The sequence below is a fragment of the Chenopodium album genome, chromosome 7, assembly GCF_948465745.1.
Source record: "Chenopodium album chromosome 7, dcCheAlbu1.1, whole genome shotgun sequence".
NCBI lineage: Eukaryota > Viridiplantae > Streptophyta > Magnoliopsida > Caryophyllales > Amaranthaceae > Chenopodium > Chenopodium album.
Window position 1 is genome coordinate 50,074,673 of NC_137840.1, and position 23,121 is coordinate 50,097,793.

Consider the following 23,121-nt stretch of genomic DNA (forward strand, 5'->3'; position numbering starts at 1 on the left):
AAACCGGGCCCAGTTTAGTATTTTGGCCATAACTTCCTCATTATTCATCGGAATCGGGCTTATAATATATCGTTGGAAAGCCTTATCCAAGTACACCATTATTTGATCCTTATTATGGATCAAACTAAACTGGAATGCACGTTTTTCATAAATAAGGTAAGAAAAGAAATATTTTCAAAAACAGAAAGAAGCTAGAGATATTTTAATAAAAACATCCTCATCACTAGAGTTTTCACACTTTCTCTTTGTTCGATAATCAAATGACATGAAAGGTATTCATTACTGGGTTTGGTTTTGGGGAGACACATTTGGGTGTCTACAGAAGCCCCCACTTTGACTGAGTTTGGAGAAACGCAAGTTTCGAAAACAAAAGTCAAATTATCGATAGGGACGGAGAATTATTCTTGTAACGCCGATACCTGCAAACTAGCGTTAGTCGTTTAAACAGATAAGAGAGTTAAGAAACGCATATCTTGCACCGTCGAGCACACGTCTCTGGGGTAACCGATTTGCTGCTGCATTTGTCGTTGTGACAACCTTCCATAATCTAGGGAACGCCATCTTGCTGTTTTGTTGTTTACTCGTCTCTGAACAATAGAGCTTTTTTGGATATGTTCACGCGTCCCTAAACAACAGAGGTTCTTTTGGATATGTTCACGTGTCTCTGAACAAAGAGCTTTTGAATAATGTGCCCACGCGTCTCTAAGAGCAAAAGAGCTTTGATGATATGTCCACGCGTCTCTGAACAAAGAGCTTGAAATGATATGCCCACGCGTCTCTGAGCAAAAGAGCTTGAAAGAAATGTCCATACGTCTCCGAACAAAAGAGCTTGAAAGAAATGTCCACGCGTCTCTGAACAAAAGAGCTTGAGAGAAATATCCACGCGTCTTTGAACAAAAGAGCTTTGATGATATGTCCACTCGTCTCTGAACAAAAGAGCTTCGATGATATGTCCACGCGTCTCTGAGCAATAGAGCTTGAAAGGAATATCCACACGTCTCTGAACAAAAGAGCTTGAAAGAAATGTCCACGCGTCTCTGAACAAAATAGCTTGAAAGATACTTGAATGTTTGTTGCGATAATATTCCAAAGAAAACTTCCGAAGACCAACGCTTGTCGATCTTTAAAGCTCGCTTGAACTTTGCATCTGCTATGCCAGTACGTCGGCGCTTTTGCTACTTGTGAACCATTATGTCGGTGCCTCTGCTGTTTATGAACCAGTATTCGGTGTCTTGCGATGAGCCAATGTTTAGGCGCTTTAAGCTAAGTGAGACGATCTTTCGTCAGGTCGATCACTTATTACGATTGTAATCAAGCCGACTACTTAATCATGTCAAATTGCTTATAGGGGCTAACTGGCGTACCAAGGAACCCGAAATTGCTGAAAGAGGTTGAAATAACTGCTCTGAGTGGTTGAGCGTTCTGTCGCCGCTGCAATGCCTCTGGCGCTGCGATTTGGCTCTGTCGCCAGACGCTGGGATCTAGCGCCAGGCGCTGAAATCTGTTTCCAGACGCTAGATGTTGTCGTCTGGCGCTGGAGTAGGGTCTTCCCTATTCCGCTCTTGCTACCGCTGGGATGCATCTGTATTTATCTTTGACTATAGGACTTTTCTAATCTCTTTAATTATTTTAGGGTTGACCTAAGGTTTAATGTCACTTGACTCATCGACTTGACACGACTCAAGGTATAAACTTGACTCGCTGTGATTGACTCGAGGTTGACTCAACTCGACTGACTGACTTGAGGTTGACCCAAGGTGAATTGACACGTGTGACTCATGACCCATGTGTGCATTGTATTGTTATCGTGCGACTCGAAAATGCAAAAAAGAACAAAGTTTCCGTCATTTTTTTGGAGGGTACCGACTTTCTCCCGAAAAAGAAAGACGCGAAAAAGAAAGAAACAAAGTTTTTGAAGGTGCATGTTGAATGAGCTTAGTCAAATGTTGTGCAAGAATTAATTCATCCTAGGCTATCTCAATTGTTGACTCCATGATGAAAGTATTTGGGTAACTTAGGCACGGAGTCTAAGCACTTTGCACTTTGTTATGCAATGATGATTGATGATGATATGACAAGGCATGCTTCAGTGTTGTGTTAAGATTTCATGACAAAGGGTTCCTAAGGGAAAGTATATTTGGTCATGTATCTGTGATGTGTGTGAAAGTGATTCTAAAATTAGGCCACAAGGGCTAAGTTTGTGGGAAGATATTATTTTTAGAAGAGTCAAATGATGTTGACTCTTTAGGCTGGGTAGGCTAATGATGTAGAGATCAAGCCCCCAAGTCTAGCTCTAAATGAAAAGGGATGAGCATTGGATATCCCTTGATATGATCATGATGTGTGAATGTAAATATGAATGCAATTTTATTACAGGCTCACCTCAATGTGAGGTTTCCTACTGTAGACCCCTAAAAATTTCTCCCCAAAACCAAAACCGATGATGAACAACCTTTCACCGCCATTATTGGTCGGGTTTAGTATTTAATCTTGGAGTGCTTAAATCCATATTTCCATTTCATAAACCAAACCAACTTCTAGCCCATTTCCCTAAACCATAACTTATTTTCCTCTTTTCGTGCCTTTAAACCCAAAATAATTCATTTCGTATCCTTTAAAATCATTCATTTCGTGTCCTTTTTATAAAACATTTAATCCATTTTATTTTGGTCCATAATATGGGTCTAATGATTTAATAGTTGGATGGGGCTTGAAAATAGCTTTCCAACGATATATTATAAGCCCAAATTCGAGTTATAACGAATAAGTTATGGCCAAAATATTAAATCGAGCCCAAACCGAACCTAAGCCCACCCTACCTGCGACCCAATGATCATGTGGAGGGTCCAAATTATTTAATCCCATTCCTAAGCCAATTAGGATTAATTAAAAGCTTCTATAAGTTTCTAAAAGATCCTAATTATTCTTTTTGAAAAGATAAGATTAAATAGTTTGAAATTGAATAAAACTCCTTTTTTTTGAAAATCCTATTTCTATCCGAATTGAAAGACGTTCAAAGATAGACAGATATTATTTTCGTGCCTCATATTTTTTATCAAAATTTTATATGGTTGGATAACCCTTGAAATTATCTTTCCAATATATATTATAATATCAATTCCGAGCTATAACGGAAAAGATATGAATAAAATGTCAAACTCTATCCAAAACTGACATTGTTTCACTATTTCGGCCATATCTTTTATTTTAAAAAATATTTTAGTCTGATTCTAATTGTTTTAGAAAGTAGACTTCAATATCTTTCCAACTATATCTTATTCATCTTATTCCTATTTCTGGATCAAAAGATATGATAAAAACAAATACCGTAAAAACTGCTGTCTATCGCAAGAGTTTTAATCCGATTCGAACTCGATCTTTTCTTGATTCTTCGACCCTCTTTTTTCCCTATAAATAGAGGTCATATCACCCCTTTTTCAATCATAAACAAGCTTGATCACAAGTTAATTATCTTCTTCCTCTTTAGCCTAAACACTAGCCTCCCTATTCTTCCATAATACTTCCCCTAAGCACTCCAAGGAGTCCATACAATACCCAAAGTTCTATACTTAAACCAAGGCGTGAAAAGTATAATTAACTAAGGGTTTGGACCAAATCAACTCTATATTTATTTAATTTAATTTAATTTCCATTTACTTTATATTTTTATTGAAGTTACTAACAATTTATTCATGATGTAGCACTTTAAAGGAACGCGCGGAATGTGGATAATTAATTAATTTAATTACTCTTATTTTATTTTCTTATTGCTAGTATCATGATTAGGTTATTTTATATTTAATTTGACTAATGCTATTATTGCTAAATTGCTTCCAATATTAATGTTTATTCTATTATTTTTATGATCACAATATTGCATGTTTAAAGGGAATATGTAATTGAAAATCATGCCTAATAAGATAATTTGGACAACCGATTTAGGTTCCTTTTTAATCTTGTTGTTTAATCAAGTGATCAAAATATTTTAGAATTATGTGTTGCATTAATATTAAACTAATTTAGCTTAATAATTGTTTGGAGCAAATTCAATATTTTGTTTGTATGCCTTTGAGATCGCAGGAATGCTTTTCACTATAAGAATTGAGTAGAGGCCAATACGGGCGAATGTGACTCCATGACTCACTTCGTACCATCATCCCTGATCTTCCTTTTGTGGTTCCGAACCATATGGAGTTAGTAATCTCATGGATTATGAATGGGGTGTAACCTTCACGGGTCAATCGTTGTTGCCTATCGTTGTCCCTTATCGTGGTTGCCTTTTTATGATCCGTGAACGGTTTACATGTTCCTTAAAAACTTGTTGGCGGCTCCCTACTTTCCTTGTCCCTAATCGTATTATGTCATTTTCCACATCCTATGAGTGCCAATAATATTCACAACATGCTTTAACGTAGGCGCACTTCGAGCGACGCCTACAATTTGGCGACTCCACTGGGGAGGATTCTTGGTTATTTATTGATTTGAGTGATCGGTATTTAATTGAGATGAGTGGATGAGACTTGAAAGATTCTTGAAAAAATATTCCTGTGATTTAATTGGCATTGTCACATTTGCATATGCATTTTAGCTTACCTATTTTGCCACAATAGTATGTGTTCTACGTATGTGGCTAGCCCGGGGGATTTATGCTCTATCAACCCGAAAACGCTCATGGTAATAAGGGTTCATCCGAGTTTTTAAATCCACCCAAACCATGGAGTCGAGTTCGATTTCATCACGAAATCGCGGAGCCGCCCGTTGGCATACACCCTCAAGGGAGTCTGCCTTGCTAACGCGTCCAAACTCTTAACCATGGTACCCTTTGACACCCAAAAGCTTGACCATAGTCGAACATAGAACTTGACTTTAGGTTGCGAACTTCATTGCATCATGCGTGACAATATGCTTATATGTGCATTTTTTTATTGACTTTTTTTAATTATTTTTTTCTCTTATCAAACCCTTTTTATTTTTTTTAGAGTCGAGTCATAGATTTTTTTAAATTTGAGTCAACTCGGATTTTTATTCCCGTATACTGCATAAGAGTCAACTTGTTTTGGTCATAGCCGGAGTTCTAGAAAGAGTTACGTGTCGTGCCACCTATAGATCTGTAGCCCCGGGTTTTATCGTTCATTTGGAGCTGGTTTCGTCCTAATCAGAGTCACAGATCAAAAGTAAAATAACCGATATACTACAGCCTGTCCAGTTTAGGTGTCTTTTTAGCGTTACCTTTTTTATTATTTTTTTAAAATAATATAAAATTTTGTCAAGCTAGTCTTAGCCAAGTCCTTTAATCCTTGTCAACTCATATAACATAGGATTATAGATTTTTTTTTTTATTTATTTATTTTTTTTTTATATACCCATGAGTCATAACTCTTCTAGATTCCTAGTCCTCTTCCTAGTTTCTTGTGATCGATTTTTGTGCTAACCGTAACATGTGTTCTTTGTCTTTGATTGTGGTTGATCTTATTTATGACTAACGATTTACAATGGACCGTTTTCACCTAGTAAATAGCATAAACATTAAAATTGGACAAAATTAATCAAGTTAGTTTGTCTTTTAGTCTTCCATGCTATTTGGTCATTGGGTCCTTTGTTTTTCACAACGTCTTCATGTCTAGCCATGCGATCATACCACGATTCTTAATAAACTCACCCAATCACACATGTTGAGTCATTGCACACACTTTGTCTTCGAGTAATTTACTATATTGTTTATGATCGTATATTAGGACCATGCATGCGTCGTTTTCCGTCGTAATAGGAATGAGTGGAGTTTTTCCCATCAGATTTCAAAATTGTTTCTTACACTCTTCCTTTCCAATCTGAGTATTGAGTGAATGCATTAAGTGAGTTCATCCTTACAAAGTACTTGAGTCTAAAATCACTAGCCAATAGTTGGAAGAATAAGGGGAACGTCACTCCTTCCTTCTTTCCTTCCAATCAAAGAATAAAAAACAACAAACTTTTTTCCTCACCAGGCGGCAAGAAGTAACTCATAAACAATCATGAAGACAAAGCACGATGCAAGCTTCTCACCAAGATTTCATGTTTTCTTCTTCTTTTGTTTCAAACCCTCCTCTTAAAAAGTCTAGCATAGGCTCTCCTTATCCATGTGTCTATGTGTCACATTTCTTACCTTCTTCATAAATGAGCATCTCTTTCTTACATTCGATCACATAATTAGCAAAAATAAAAAAAAAATTGCCGAACTAAACACAAGGTACACCAATGACTTGAGGCACCTTTGGAACCCTGTCATTCCCTATTAACCATTTAATCACATATCCATTTCTTCGTCAACCACTTTGAGCCTCGTCTAACGATTGACCTTATTTATTCAACCCACATTCACTTAACCCTGGGATGGGAAGGTGTGCAATTTTTGTAACAATCAGAAAGCAAGTTCAAATTTAAAAAAAAGGGAAAAGAATAAGTAAATAAAAAAAAAACAATGTCTAAAGGCAAGTGTTCCAATGTCTCCGATATGAACATGTCTCAAATTGCGTCTCTCATTGAGTGCTTGGTACCGTGCCTGAGAAACAGGAATGCTAAGTGAGTGATGGACCGCATGATCTGAGATTGCCTACATTGATTCATAAGAATGGAAAAAAGAAAAAAAAAAGAAATTCAAAACAAAAAAATATATGAAAAATAAAACTTGCAAAGTCTAATACACAATTGCATATCTTAGGGGCTTCTCTCGGGTCTTGAGCCTTTTACCCCTTTCTTCCTTAAACCTTCAGCTTAACCACCTTACAACCCTTGAAAGACCTCTTTGAGGTGTACACACACTTGTGCAAAGTTCGGTTAGAGCTACGTTCGGCTTGATTCCTAACGGATACGTAGGCAACCTCACATCGAGGTGCGGCCACATTCATATTCACATTTATATTCATATCCATGCTTGATCAAGTCAAAGAATATCCAATGCTAGACTTGGGGGCTTGAACCCACATCATTTAGCCTACCCAGCCTAAAGAGTCATCATCTTTGACTCTTCTCACATCTTTTTCCATCACCATAACCCTTGCAGCCAGCCTTAGTATCACATTCACACACTTCACTCACACATCCATATCCATATCAATCATCCTTCCCTTTAAGAGCCCTTATCATGAAATCTTGTTTCAACACTGTGCATGTTTCATCATATTTAAAGACAACATTCATTAGAAGAAACATTGTATACTTGCTTAGCTTCCTGACCTGAGCAATATTCATTGTTTCATGCATCGCATAATGTGCTGAGAAACATTTATATATCAATGATTTTTAATCATACAAAGCATATCGTGCTTAGCTCCTTGACCTAAGCAACGTTCATTATGCAATAATCACTTCATCTGTATACGTGCTTAGCTTCCAGACCTAAGTGAAGTTCAAGATCGTTTCTTTACACCATAAATGATGCTTAGCTCCAAGACCTAAGTTAATTCATCTATCGTGTCACATGATGTAATTGTCCTTAGCCTCCTGGCCTAAGGATATGCATCATGCATACATTACTTTTAAGAAAAGCAATTCAATCCATGAGATTCATTTTGTCTTGCTCAACGAGGAAGTTCAAAACTTCTTCCCTTTTTCATTATTTTATTTTGGGGAAGTTCAAAAACTTTTTCAAAATTTTTATCGAGGGAAGTTCGAAAATAAAATTTCATTTTTCATGTCTTTCATTTTCGGGAGAAAGTCGGTACCCTCCACTCATGACAAAAATTGACGGAAATTTTTTGTTTTTGCATCTTCGTTGGCTTGTGTCTGCACACATACATATACACACACACACTCACAAGTCATACACATGTCATGTCACATCAAGTCAAACTTGGTCAAGTCAGTGGTAAAGTCAATCACAATATATACGAGTCCATTGGCATATTTATTTTTGCAGGTCTCATCTACAACCCACGTTCGGGGACAAGGGAACCAACTACAACCCACGTCCGGGGACAAGCGGACCATCTACAGCCCACGTTCGGGGACAAGCGAACCATTTGCAGCCCACGTCCGGGGACAAGCGGACCATCAACAGCCCACGTTCGGGGACAAGCGAACCATCATCATTTTAGTGATCATCTCCCAAGCGAAGACGATTCACTGCGCAAGGTTCTAGATACACAGAGACTTGCAATATCATCATCTGTCGACTTTCCTCAAGCATGGAAAGTATTATCCGGTGGATTTCTTCAAGCATAGAAAACCGCCAAATTCCTTTGTCGGCTTTCCTCAAGCATGGAAAGCATTATCGGTGGATTTCTTCAAGCATAGAAAAACTACAAAATCATATGTCGGCTTTCCTCAAGCATGGAAAGTGTCATCCAGTAGGTTTCTTCAGGCTTAGAAAGCTACCAAACTCATCTGTCGGCTTTCCTCAAGCATGGAAAGAATTTCAACAAACGTCATCAGGTGGATTCCTTCAAGCATAGGAAAATACCAAACTCATTTGTCACCGATACACTGGTGTCAGATACGTATTCTATCCCTTTACTCTTTTATCTGTGGAACTAATATTTTTCTGCAGGTATCGGCGTATACAGAGTGATTTAGGATCGCAGAACATCTTAAATCATTCTCCGTCCTTATCGAATACTTTTTCTATCGTTTTCGAAACTGACGTTTCTACAAACTCAGTCAAAGTGGGGGCTTCTGTAGACACCTAAAAATGTCTCCCCAAAACCAAACCCGATGATGAACAACCTTTCACCGCCATTATTGGTCGGGTTTAGTATTTAATCTTGGAGTGCTTAAATCCATATTTCCATTTCATAAACCAACCCAACTTATAGCCCATTTTCCCAAACCATAAATTATTTTCCTCTTTTCGTGCCTTTAAACCCTAAATAATTCATTTCGTATCCTTTAAAATCATTCATTTCGTGTCCTTTTTCTAAAACGTTTAATCCATTTTATTTTGGTCCATAATATGGGTCTAATGATTTAATAGTTGGATGGGGCTTGAAAAGAGCTTTCCAACGATATATTATAAGCCCAAATTCGAGTTATAACGAATAAGTTATGGCCAAAATATTAAACCGAGCCCAAACCGAACCTAAGCCCACCTTACCTACGACCCAATGATCATGTGGAGGGTCCAAATTATTTATTCCCATTCCTAATCCAATTAGGATTAATTAGAAGCTTCTATAAGTTTCTAAAAGACCCTAATTATCCTTTTTGAAATGATAAGATTAAATAGTTTGAAATTGAATAAAACTCCTTTTTTTTGAAAATCCTATTTCTATCCGAATTGAAAGACGTTCAAAGATAGACAAATATTATTTTTGCGCCTCATAGTTTTTATCAAAATTTTATATGGTTGAATAGCCCTTGAAATTATATTTCCAATGATATATTATAATATCAATTCCGAGCTATAACGGAAAAGATATTAATAAAATGTCAAACTCTATACAAAACTGACATTGTCTCACTATTTCAGCCATATCTTTTATTCTAAAAAATATTTTAGTCTGATTCTAATTGGTTTAGAAATTAGACTTCAAGATCTTTCCAACGATATCTTATTCATCTTATTCCAATTTCTGGATCAAAAGATATGATAAAAATAAAAACCGCAAAAACTGCTGTCTATCGCAAGAGTTTTAATCCGATTCGAACTCGATCTTTTCTTGATTCTTCGACCCTCTTTTTTCCCTATAAATAGAGGTCATATCACCCCTTTTTCAATCATCAACAAGCTTGATCACAAGTTAATTCTCTTCTCCCTCTTTAGCCTAAGCACTAGCCTAAGCACTAGCCTCCCTATTCTTCCGTATAATTAACTGAGGGTTTGGACCAAATCAACTCTATATTTATTTTATTTAATTTAATTTCCTTTTACTTTATATTTTTATTGAAGTTACTAACAATTTATTCATGATGTAGCACTTTAAAGGAACGCGCGGAATGTGAGTAATTAATTAATTTAATTACTCTTATTTTATTTTCTTATTGCTAGTATCATGATTAGGTTATTTTATATTTAATTTGACTAACGCTATTATTGCTAAATTGCTTCCAATATTAATGTTTATTCTATTTTTTTTATGATCACAATATTGCATGTTTAAAGGGAATATGTAATTGAAAATCACGCCTAATAAGATAATTTAGACAACCGGTTTAGGTTCCTTTTTAATCTTGTTGTTTAATCAAGTGATCAAAATATTTTAGAATTATGTGTTGCATTAATATTAAACTAATTTAGCTTAATAATTGTTTGGAGCAAATTTAATATTTTGTTTGTATGCCTTTGAGATCGCAGGAATGCTTTTCACTATAAGAATCGAGTAGAGGCCAATACGGGCGAATGTGACTCCATGACTCAATTCGTACCATCATCCCCGATCCTCCTTTCGTGGTTCCGAACCATATGGAGTTAGTAATCTCATGGATTATGAATGGGGTGTAACCTTCACGGATCAATCGTTGTTGCCTATCGTTGTCCCTTATCGTGGTTGCCTTTTTATGATCCGTGAACGGTTTACAAGTTCCTTAAAAACTTTTTGGCGGCTCCCTACTTTCCTTGTCTCTAATCGTATTATGTCAATTCCCACTTCCTATGAGTGCCAAGCATATTCACAACATGCTTTAACGTAGGCGCACTTCGAGCGACGCCTACACCTACGTATCCGTTAGGAATCAGGCCGAACGTAGCTCTAGCCGAACCTCGCATAAGTGTTTGTATACCTCAAAGAGGTCTTTTTAAGGGGTTGTAACGTGGTTAGGCTAAAGGTTATAGAAGAAGGGGATAAAAGCTCAAGACCCTTGATAAGCCCCCAAGGTTTGCAACTTTGCTATTGAATATTTGTATTTTCATGCTTGAGGTTTTCTACTCTTTTTTAGCTCTTTCTTTTGATTTAGCATTTATTTCATTTTTATAAGTGTGGGCAATCCCGATCATGCGGTCTATCACTCACTTGGCATTCATGTTTCTCAGGCACGGTACCGAGCACTCGATAAGAGACGCAATCTGAGACGTGTTCTTATCAAAGACATTTTCATATCAAAGACATTGGAACACTTGCCCTTTTTTTACACTTTTATTTATCTTTTGCTATTTTTGCTATTTTAATATTTTGAAGTCACTCAAGTTTTTTATGAAAATTGTATAAGTTGCACACAATCCCATCCCAAAGTTAGGTAGATATGGGTTGAAAAATGAAGGGTCTATCGTTAGACGAGTCTCAAAGTGGTTTACCAAAAAAGGATTGCATATTTGAAGGGTGAAAGGTGATATGATGTGGCTACAAGGGGTGCCTCAAATCACTGGTATACCTTGTGCTTAGTTTCACATGGATTTTATTTATTTATTTATTTTTTTTGCAATGCTATGATCATATGCAAGGAAATAAATACTTATTTTATTTTAAAAGTGAAGGGTAAAAATCAAAGTCTAAGAAATAAATTCAAGGAGGATGAAGGGTGCCTATGCTAGACTTATTGGGGAAAGGGTTTGAAAAAAAAAAAAAAAGAAGAAGAAAGCATGAGATCTTGGTGAGAAGCTTTCCTTGTGCATTTGTTTCATCACTACCCTCATTTTTTTGTTTGTCAATCACATGACTCAAACTCGATTCAACATGCATGGATGGAGGAAGGTAGGAAGAATGAAGGTTGTGATATGGAGAAATCATGTAGAGAATGAAAAGATTATGTAGATGGAGAGATATGAAAAAATTAGGAATAGAATGTACCCCTAACTCAAATGACGGGAAAAACCGACTCATGCATGAACCTAAGTGTAGGGAATAATTCAAGCGTTAATCCCCTTGCTTGAACCCCACTGTGATCATACATTAAAGTACGGTGGTGTCCAAAAGGGAAAGAAGATAGAGCAAAAGAGTCGCCAACAAGTTTTTTAGGAACTTGTAAACCGTTTACAGGGTGAAGGTTACACCCCTTAACGATCCAAGAGATTGTCAACTCCATAAGGCCTTGAACCAAATAAGGGTTCGGGGATGAAGGTACAAATCCAACCTAAAAGAGATTGAACCTACCCTAATAATATGCCTCTACTTTATTCTGATCATATTCATGTGCGCTTTCTGATTAACATACAATCAATAGGATTAACCCTAAACCTGTTTAATCTATGTTGGTTGAATTTAATGCACAAATAAAACTATTATTGGCGATCACTTGAAATTATAATCATATTAACTCTAAACAAGATTATTAATTATCTTATTAAGCGTGATTACAAGTACAAATTCCCTTTAAACATGCATAAAAGGCGTGATCAAGAAATAACAATAAATAATCAAGCAACATAACAATAATAATAAATTATAATAAAAATAATCATAATAATAATAATTAAAATAATCATGATCATAATTAAAAATAATCATCATTGTAACAATTATAATCATAAATTCATAAAGTATAATCATAACAATAATCATCATAATCACAATCATATTAATAATAATAATAATAATCGTGTTAAAGCATAGCAAGATCTTAGGCATGATACTAACAAGATTAATAACAAACCCTAACATGTCACTAAGCAATAAAAATCAAATCTTTAACCCTAACATGATACTAACAACCATAAATATTAGGAAGAACATATGAGCCATCATACTTTTAATCATACTTAATATTAGAGTTACCCTAGAAATGATACTAGGAATCATAATAACAATCTAAGCATAATTTCTACATCATAACATGAATTAATCAATTAAAGCACTTACTTTGATGCCTGGTACTTCTTTCTAATAACAAAATACACACGTAAGTAACTTAAAGGAAAATAATAATCAAAACAATTAAACTAAACAATTGAAAGAGAGATTTGGGACCAAACCCTCAGAAATTAAACCTTTCACGTCTAGAGCGAAGGCAACTTCGAATATGGCTAGGTGTTTCTAGATCTTGCGAATGCGGAATTTTGTATGTAAAAATTAAAGCGAGTTTAGAAAAAGAGAGAGAGAGAGATGGTGAATGAGAAGAGAATGAGAGAATCGATGAATGAAAACTGGTTGTAGGTGAATTCTGGTTAAAACTGGTTATCGAAAACGGAGTTTTTAATACGTTATTTATAGAGAAAATCAGCCAAAAAGATAAAATATCAAAACAGAGTCTGGCGCACCTAAAACAGAGCTGGCGCCAACGCTGGCTTATTGGCGCCAGGCGCCAACAATAGCGCCAGTCGCCAATGTCTGGCGTTAGGCGCTAATCCTGTTTTTGATGTGTTTTCTAAAATCAGATAAATTTTGCCGTACAGGAGGATAAAATCGTATTTTTCCTTTAAAAATACTCTTTGATTTTAATTAAAACTCTGAAAAGTCAACAAAAGTCAATTTATCAATGCTAATTGAATTAGGAATGAAAAGAACCTTCTAGAAGAATCTAGAAGACTAAAACCATTCCTAATTGCATTAGGAATGATAAATGTATATTAGGCCCTCCCCTAGATCATTGGGCCGCATATAAGGCTCAAACCGGGCCTAGTTTAGTAATTTGGCCATAACTTCCTCAATATTCATCGGAATTGGGCTTATAATATATCGTTGGAAAGCTCTTGTCAAGCCCCATCCAACTACACTACTATTGGACCCATATCATGGACCAAACAAACTGGATTGGCTGTTTTCTTAAAATAAATTTTCAAAAACAGAGAGAAGAGAAAAAGAAATTAAAACTATCCGCAACACTAAACTTTCCACACTTTCGCTTCATTCGATTATGATTCGACGTGAAAGGTACTCATCACTAGGTTTGGTTTTGGGGAGACACATTTGGGTGTCTACACTAAGACATGGTCATGTTGACATATACACAAAGTGTGCGCTAAGACTAGTGAGTTTAGGTGACATGTTAAGACTTGTGTCATGACCATGTGGCTAGATTATATGACTAGGTTCGAACAAAGACTAAGTTAAGACCTCACGTATATGCATTAAACTGGAAAGACTGTGGTATTTTAGTCATAACATTTGATCTGTGTTTCTGATTGGGATGAAACCAACTCCGAATTACAGATAAAACTCGGGGATACAGATCCATAGGTTGTACGACTCATAGTTCTTTCTAGAACTCCGGCTATGACCAAAACAAGGTGACGCTTGTTCAGTATACGGGAATAAAAATTCGGGTTGACTTAAAGGAACTATGACTCGATTTTAGGTATATTTATTAGCTCAAATTAATTAATTAATTAATTAAGCAAAGTCCTTTAGTCATTAATTAGTTTATTAAGACTTATTTACAAATACAAGTCAAACCAAACGGTTAGTTTAGTCACATAATAAGTATGCACATAATAGCCATTGCGCGCACAAGGCTGTGCCTAGCATGCTAGCACGCACTAGGTAGCGCCTAGCCTTGCGATGCTAGCATGGGTGCGCTAGCACGCACCAGCCAGCCTAGGCTCGGCTTGGTGCGCATGCTAGCCACCATGCAAGGCCATACGCCCTTAGCACTCGGTTTGTTTGGGCATTCCGAGGCTAGGGGTATTTTGGTCTTTTGTTGATTTATTACTATTTCTCGTCTCGTCTTTCACTATTTTCCGACTCGACTTCCGACGCTCGGTTTCGACGCTCTAAGCTCGAATTTCCGACGTCTAAATAAATATTACTCGGTCGACTCATTAATTCCTTCCGAATTAATTCGTCGGTTCAGTTTGTTGAATGCTTTGGTGTGACCCGAAGGGTTCAGTCAAGATTAAGCTATAATATTAATTATTCATTAATATTACTGATCGGAAGCGGCCTCCACCCAGGCATTCCGATCACTTGACCTCACTGAATATATTAGCTTTCTAATAATTCTGAACCCACTAACGGAATAGTACACTTGTTCGAAGGACACCATTCCTTTCAATCTCCCACTTGTCCTTCCGAACAAGTGCGCATTTTGTGTACATCCTTTTTCCTATGTCGCTTAATGTCTCTTCATGAACTATAAGGTAAGATTTGTTTTGTCATCCTTATTACGTCCAGAAGTGTTTCTCGATTCCGAGTCCGACTGTCAATAAACATATGATTTCTAAAATCCATCCGAGCACGGCCATGCATTTTACAGTCTCGCTCTACGAGAGGCCTTGTATACAACAAAGACATCTTCCCTATTTTAGTAGGGGGACATTCCCAGTCTTGTAATGTAGCTCCTCTTACTGAGAGGACCTAGTCGCCCGAGTGTTGCCGTTATAATCCCCTATTACGGCAGACGTTTGACAACATCAAAGCGAACTAGTACTCAAACAAGAGAACTCACAATACTCATGGTCGAGGAAATAGGTTCCGATAGCCATAATGAGAAGTATACTTATGACAAATTTTTTTAATTTCTTAAAGTATTCTCATAGGTCGATCCAGTATGGTTCTAAACCAATACCTGTGCAAATGATTTATGACAATCATGTCCTTGTAGCACATGAAACGGTGCTATAAATAAAACTACACACTAATCTCAATCGGTCATTAATCGCCCATCGTTTAAATGACCTTGATTAGGGATAATTTTCGATTATAATATTCAATGTTCACTTAATAGGTGTTTCCTTACCAAGACTGGTCTTGATACCTTATTTTGAATATTCTCATAATCGAATGGACTCATTATTGAATCCAAAACCACAATTAAATAGCATAACGGAGTAATAAAATATTGCATGAAATTTTATATTACTCCAAAACTTGAATGGTTTTCCTTAGCGTCTTACATTAATTTTTCTCAAAATTAACTAAAACACTAAACAAGGAAATCAAAGCCAGTCTCCTACATGCTTGATTCCCATTGCCTCAACGTGCTTGTTGTGCTTCACTTGAGGCAAAGGTTTAGTAAGTGGATCGGCTACATTGTCATCCGTTCCAACTTTGCAAATTCTGATTTCACCCTCTGATTTCCATTCTCGAATCATGTGAAATCGCCGCTTGACATGTTTGACCTTCTGATGTTCCCTAGGCTCTCTGGCCTGAGCAATAGCTCCATTGTTGTCACAATAGAGGGCTATTGGACCCTTTATAGAGGGTACAACATCAAGTTCACCAACGAACTTACGAATCCAAACAGCCTCCTTAGCTGCTTCAGCAGCTGCTAAGGATTCGGCTTCAGTTGTAGAATCTGCAGGTGTACTCTGCTTTGCGCTCTTCCAACTAAACGCCCCTCCATTTAGACAGAACACATATCCAGATTGCGATTTGAAATCGTCTCTGTCTGTCTGGAAGCTTGTGTCGGTATAACCTTCCGCAACTAAATCCTCTGCACCACCATACACCAGGAATTTATCCTTGTTCCTTTTCAGGTACTTTAGGATATTTTTGGCCGCAGTCCAATGCGCCTCTCCTGGGTCTGATTGGTAATGGCTCGTAGCACTCAAGGCATACGATACATCTGGCCTAGTAAATATCATGGCATACATGATCGATCCAATAAGCGAAGCATATGGAATCTGATTCATTCTTACCCGCTCATCAGGTGTCTGTGGACACTACTTCTTGCTTAGGGTTATGCCATGTGACATTGGCAGGTGACCTCTCTTGGCCTCCTCCATGCCAAATCGAGCAAGTACCTTATCAATATAAGTACTCTGACTCAATCCAATCATCCTTTTCTATCTATCCCTATAGATCTTGATGCCTAGTATGTACTGAGCCTCTCCCAAGTCTTTCATTGAGAAGCACTTTCAAAGCCAGGCCTTTACAGACTCTAACAACGGAATGCTGTTTCCAATGAGCAATATGTCATCAACATATAAGACTAGGCAGGCGATGTCACTCCCACTGACCTTCTTGTAAACACAAGATTCATCTGGATTCTTGATAAAACCAAACTTACTGATGGCTTCATCGAATCGCAGATTCCAACTTCTACTTGCTTGCTTTAATCCATAAATGGACTTCTTAAGCTTACAAACTTTCCTAGCATTGTTTTGGTCGACAAAACCTTCAGGCTGTGTCATATACACAGTTTCTTCCAAATAACCATTAAGGAAGGCGGTTTTAACGTCCATCTGCCATATTTCATAATTGTAATATGCAGCAATCGCTAAGAGGATCCGAACAGATTTAAGCATTACGACTGGTGAAAAGGTTTCATTGTAATCAGTACCATGAACTTGTCTGTAACCTTTTGCCACCAATCTAGCTTTGTAAATGAATACATTTCCATCTTTGTCGGTTTTGAACTTTAAAATCCACTTACATCCGATAGGTGTATAACCTTCGGGTAAGTCAACCAAGTCCTAGACTTGACTTTCAAACATGGAATCCATTTCAGATCTCATGGCCTCTTGCCATTTAGCAGAGTCGGTGCTTGCCATCGCTTGCTTGTAGGTTGCCGGTTCATCTCCATCCATAATCAGGATGTCCTAATTCTCGGTTAATACTAAACCAAGATATCTATCAGGTTGAGATCTCGGCCTTTGAGACCTACGTAGGGTAATGGATTGAGCATTTGCATTGTCGGTTCGACTTTGCACATTTTGATCATTTTGACCTGCGTCAACAAATGCTGTTTGAGCACTTTGACTGTCATTATGATTTTGTTGCTCATCCTCACGAACTTCGTCGAGTTTGATTTTCCTCCCACTTATCATTTTGGAAAGGTGCTCCTTCTCCAAAAAGACACCATCGCGAGCAACAAACACTTTGTTCTCCGATTTGTTGTAGAAGTAATACCCTTTGGTTTCTTTTGGGTAGCCCACAAAGTAAACCTTGTCAGATTTGGGATGAAGTTTGTCAGAAATCAATTTCTTGACATATGCTTCGCATCCCGATATCTTTAGAAAAGATAACCTAGGAGGTTTCTTCGTCCATAATTCATATGGAGTCTTTTCTACAGCTTTTGATGGAGCACGGTTCAGTGTTAGTGCCGCAGTTAGAAGTGCGTGTCCCCAGAAAGAGGTAGGAAGATCACTAAGACCCATTGTTGATCGTACCATGTCTAACAAGGTCCGATTTCTCCTTTCGGATACTCCGTTCCATTGTGGAGTTCCTGGAGGTGTCAATTCTGAAAGTATATTCTTTTCTTTCAGATGGTCATCGAATTCTTGGCTCAAGTATTCACCACCTCGATCCGATCGAAGGGGTTTGATTTTCTTGCCAAGCTGATTTTCAACTTCACTCTGAAATTCTTTGAACTTTTCAAATGATTCAGATTTATGCGACATGAGGTAGACATAGCTATATCTACTATAGTCGTCTGTGAAAGTGATGAAATATCGATGTCCATTTCTTGTGGTCCACATACATCGGTATGTATAAGACCCAATAAGTCACTTGCCCTTTCTCCCAACTTGGAGAATGGCTGTTTAATCATCTTGCCTAATAGACATCCCTCGCAATTCTCAAACGATTCTAAATCGAAAGAGTCAAGAACACCTTCTTGTAGAAGTTTCTTGATGCGTTTGATGTTGATGTGGCCAAGACGACAATGCCACAAGTAAGTGTGATTTGACTCTATGGTCTTATCTTTTTTGGTATCATTATAAACAATTTGTCCAAAGACACAAACGTGTCATTCCATAAATATAAACAAGATGATATTTCTTGTGATCAAGTTCAAAATGACGTCCAACGCCACAAGATAAAAATATGGTAGATAAAACTAAACAAGTTTTAAATCTAGACAAAATATGAGATTACAAGCTTTCTTTGAAAGATTATCTTCTTCTTCCACTTGTGTACTCATATCCACTAGAAAAGCACCGCTCACTTTGTTCCTGAAACAGGAGCATATAGTGAGCCAATTTTCCGGTATCTAATACCTTATAAATGGCTTATGTTCAAGTGTAAAGATGATACCTGAGATTGAGGTTACTTTTCTTTTCGCCTCATCTTCTAGATACATGATACATTCTCTTTTGTAGTGTCCGGGTCTACTACAATAGAAGCAGCGCATCTTAGCTTTGTTCTTGAACTCTTTTTTCTTTGGTCTTAGAGCAACCTTAGCCTTCTTGCAAGAATAGGTTTTCTGGAGCTCTCGAACAACTTCCATCAAGGATATTTTGTTCTGCTTGGCCGTAAGTCGCATCTTTAATGCAACATACCCCGAATGGAGTGAGCTTAGTAGCATGAGAGCCGCTTGCTCATCGTCCACTGGTTTGCCAATTAGCTCCAGATGGGTGAATAGCCTTGTCATGTTGAGCACATTAGCTTGAAGTGGCATCCCGGGTCTAAGTCTTGCATTATAGACCTTAGCCCGTACTTCTTGTCTCTCTTTCGTGAGACACCCATCTTGCGGTGGCTTGATCCTCATGTTCGAGAGTGACCTAGTCACATCTTCCACAAGTCCATCATAGTTGCCTCTGGTACTTTTGGTGACTCTCAAATTGACTACATCTTCTAGAGCTTTGAGCATCATGTCCGGAAAATAGTTGGAGAACTTCCCCTTCCATTATACCGAGATGTAGTTTGCCATGAGTCTGGAAACTCTTTTACAATCCACACTCCATACCTCATGTGCCTCATCACTCATAATCCCCTTTGAGTAGAAACTCGAGATTTGAGTGTCTAGAATGTGCTCTAGGTAGCAATTTCGGAGGGTCTTTCGGAGTTCCTCTTCCCATTCCTTAAAGTTTACCAAGTTCAGAGAAATTGGCAACTTTTCGGGCAATTCCGGGAGCATAAGGTCGTTGACATTAGTTGAAGACATGATTCTACAATTAAAAGAATTTGAAATAAAAAACCATTCATTATACTTAAATAAGATTGAATTCATGCATTTTAATCAAACTTATTTAAAACGTCTTATTCACACATTAAAGATTGTCCCCATTTTAGGTGAGAATAAGTCGATTCCAAGACCAAAGAAACAAAGAGTGGTTAAGCATGCTTTGGCTTGTCTTAACACTCAATCTCCTAAGGTAAGCAACGCTTTGCTAATGGCTCCAAGCCACTCTTGGTTGAATAAATCGTCGCATCCAATGCTCTCTAAACAATTTATTCACTTTGCCACGACATGTTAGGACTCCATCACTCATATCGTTGAGTATAACCAAAACCACCTTGCATACCCGGTATGCCTTACGTTCCTTGGAGAAGTAGTGATGCCTCGCTTTGGCGTAGCCCACCACTACCCTCGTTCGGTTGGTAAGTGTGTTTTGGAATGGCAAGTTTTACTCAATATTTTAGGGACCTAGGGTTTCTATGTTGGTTGATTTAAGTGAACTTAATTAATCATCTCAACATTCGAAATCCTAAACATGCATATAACATATAATTCATATATATATAAACATAAATATATATCGAAAACATAAATAGAGATCCATTTGGCAACTAGCATGACCCCTTGAGATCTTCAAGTCTTCAAAAGGTCTTCTTTTGCAACTTCATGGCTTTGTCTTTTAAGAACCCCGTCTTCAAGAATTGACCAAAATATTACAATTGTTAGTGTCTACGATTAGGACTAATCTAAACATTAAGGTACAAAAATACTCCAACGGTTCGCAGACCGTATTTAGATTTACAAAAAATACATCACGGATCACAATCCGTATTTTCTATCCTAATCGGGCCCCACTAGTTGCCATTTCATAAAACCTGTGAGAGAATTTACATTTCATTCATCCATTCACTATCTGTGAATGGGGCATGCATTTTACAACGATAAACAAGTAACAATGCATAAAACGCGCGAGAACTAGTAACTAATCTAGGTGGTTAATCCAATTAACACGCCTAATTAAACTAGTCAAAGTTGTTTTAACCGGTTATGGTAATAACTTAGAGACGCTCCCACTAAATTCCGCATCCAACTTAACTAATCCAATTAATTAAGTCGGTGAACCCAAATATTTGCCAAAATTAATTTTGCAAATGTCGCTCAAAACCCGAGGCCTAGCCTCCAAAAATTTTAATTAAATAAATAAAATAATTAAAATAATTAAAACGACAATTTATGCAAAATTACGAATTCCAAAATGTCTAAGTGCCTAGCACTAAGACTTGGAGTCCAAAAAAAAAAACCCTTATAGCATCGCCTTAATAACCAGGGGTTATTGTGCCAATTATGGGATTGTACGTACTGTACAACAAGCACGTAGTATTCCCATGCGCACCCTCGCAACACCAAGCATGCACGTGGGCTGCTTGTGCTCGCATGCGCTACGCCCAGCCCAGCCAAGCGTAGCAGCACGCACAGCGCGCACAACATTATGCTGCTGCTGCGCCATGCTGCTGCTTGCTGCTGGCTGGCGCGCTATGCTGCTGGCAGCGAGCAGCAGCCCACGTCCTTCCTCGCACACACAGACGCACAGCACCACGCACCTAAGAACGAAGCGCCCAGCAGCCTCGGCAGCCACATATGGGTTGTGTGAGCAGCCCAGCTGGCCGAGAGCTAGCTCGGGGCTCTTAGGCCTCGTGTTGCGTGCTAATGCTTCGAAAATTATCGATTTCTGTGTGTGTCATTATAAATCAATTCTAAATTAATTTTAGAATCAATTTTGAGGAAAAATGAAAAATAACAAGTCCAACTTAAATAATTCATCCAAATGCAATTAACCAAATTTATTTCCAAGAACCATTCTTTAATAAAATTGGTTTAACTTGGTGTAATAAAATAAATTAGGGCAATTCTCACTATTAATTTAATCACTTTAAATTAATCTTGAGATTTTGACAAAATAAAAGGGAGTTGGAAAAAATGAACATAAGTTCAATAAAGACTCCAACTTTAATACTTGTGACTTCATGAAAAATTATATCTTCCAATATGAAGATAAACCAATTTCAATCACAAGTTTTAAACTTTATGATTCCAATCAACTAAAAAATGATTAAATCAACAAAGTTTAACCAAAATTCATGGAATTTAGTAACTCAAAGTTTCAATCACTTATCATAAATAAAGATTGAATCTTTAGTACTTGGAAGCAACAAAGAACAACTATTTCACACTTAATGCAATTAATTTGCAATTATGTGGAAAAATAAAACCAAACTTTCAAGCACCAATTACTACCAAGTAATCATGCTTAAAGTTGTCTAAAATTGCATATAAATAAAGGAAAGAACCAAATTCATAACCACCATAAATATGCAATCAATTTTCAAGGTTAGAAAGACTTAAAATTTTTCGTCAAAACGAAAAATCCCTCGAAAAATACATTTCTGGTCGTTTTTTGGCTAAAAACCGAGACCTGAAAGGGTAAAACCATTTATAGAACGCCTTTTCGACCCAAAACTCACTATTTTTGGGTCAGGTTCGGGAGCTGAAGACAGCTCTAATACGAGGTAAAATTGGAAAAACAAGTTACTAATCTAATTAGCAACTTAAAACCAGAAAAATTAAGCCATAAAAACACCTTGAAATATTATGATTTTAAAAATAAACGAGCGAGGCTCCGATACCGTACCGCTGTTGGGGTTTGGTGAGTCCGACTCACCGCGGAAACAAACCCAAAAACAAGACCGCACTCGCAATAAATAAAACCATAAACATAATTATATTAATCACAAGATTAAGATAAGCTAATTACCTTTGACGCGTGCTTCGCTCCAAAATGAGCTCTTACTTGAAAGCTTCAAGTCCCGCTCACACGGAGACCTCCAACGAAGTCCACCCGCACCAAAAAAACCGACTAGGTCCAATGTCTTGGGGTTAGCAAGACCCGACCAATAAAACCCGAGTAACTATATTGAGTTCAAAGGTTTTCACTAATTGTGATGCCTTTTCCAACTCTTACTCAAGCATCATTCCCAATGCCCATACTTGGGTATTTATAGGAAATGATGGGAGTATCATTTACTCTCCCATCAATGTGGGATAGTATGATTTTTCCATTTTATTTTAAAGCTAAAATAAAATTAATAATCAAGCTAGTAATAAATCAACAAGTGGCAAGCTCATGTGAGTGGTTAGGTGAGGACCACTTGGAGAAGGGGGGGACCAAACTTGCTCCCCACTCCCTCTCCCATAATCGGCCACCTCACTCCACACACACTCAAGGACCAGAAGCCACATGGCACCCACCCTTGGGCACCAAGGCAGCCAAGGTGGGCTGCCATGTGCTGCTGTCCGTGGCAGCCACGCCCAGCAAGCCCAGCAGGTCCAGCAGGCCCAACACTCGCATGCGGGCTGCCAGGCGCTGCTGGCCAGCAAGCCCAGCATGCTTGTGCGGGCTGCTGCTGGCCTTGTGCCTTGGCCAGCGCTGCTAGGCAGCAA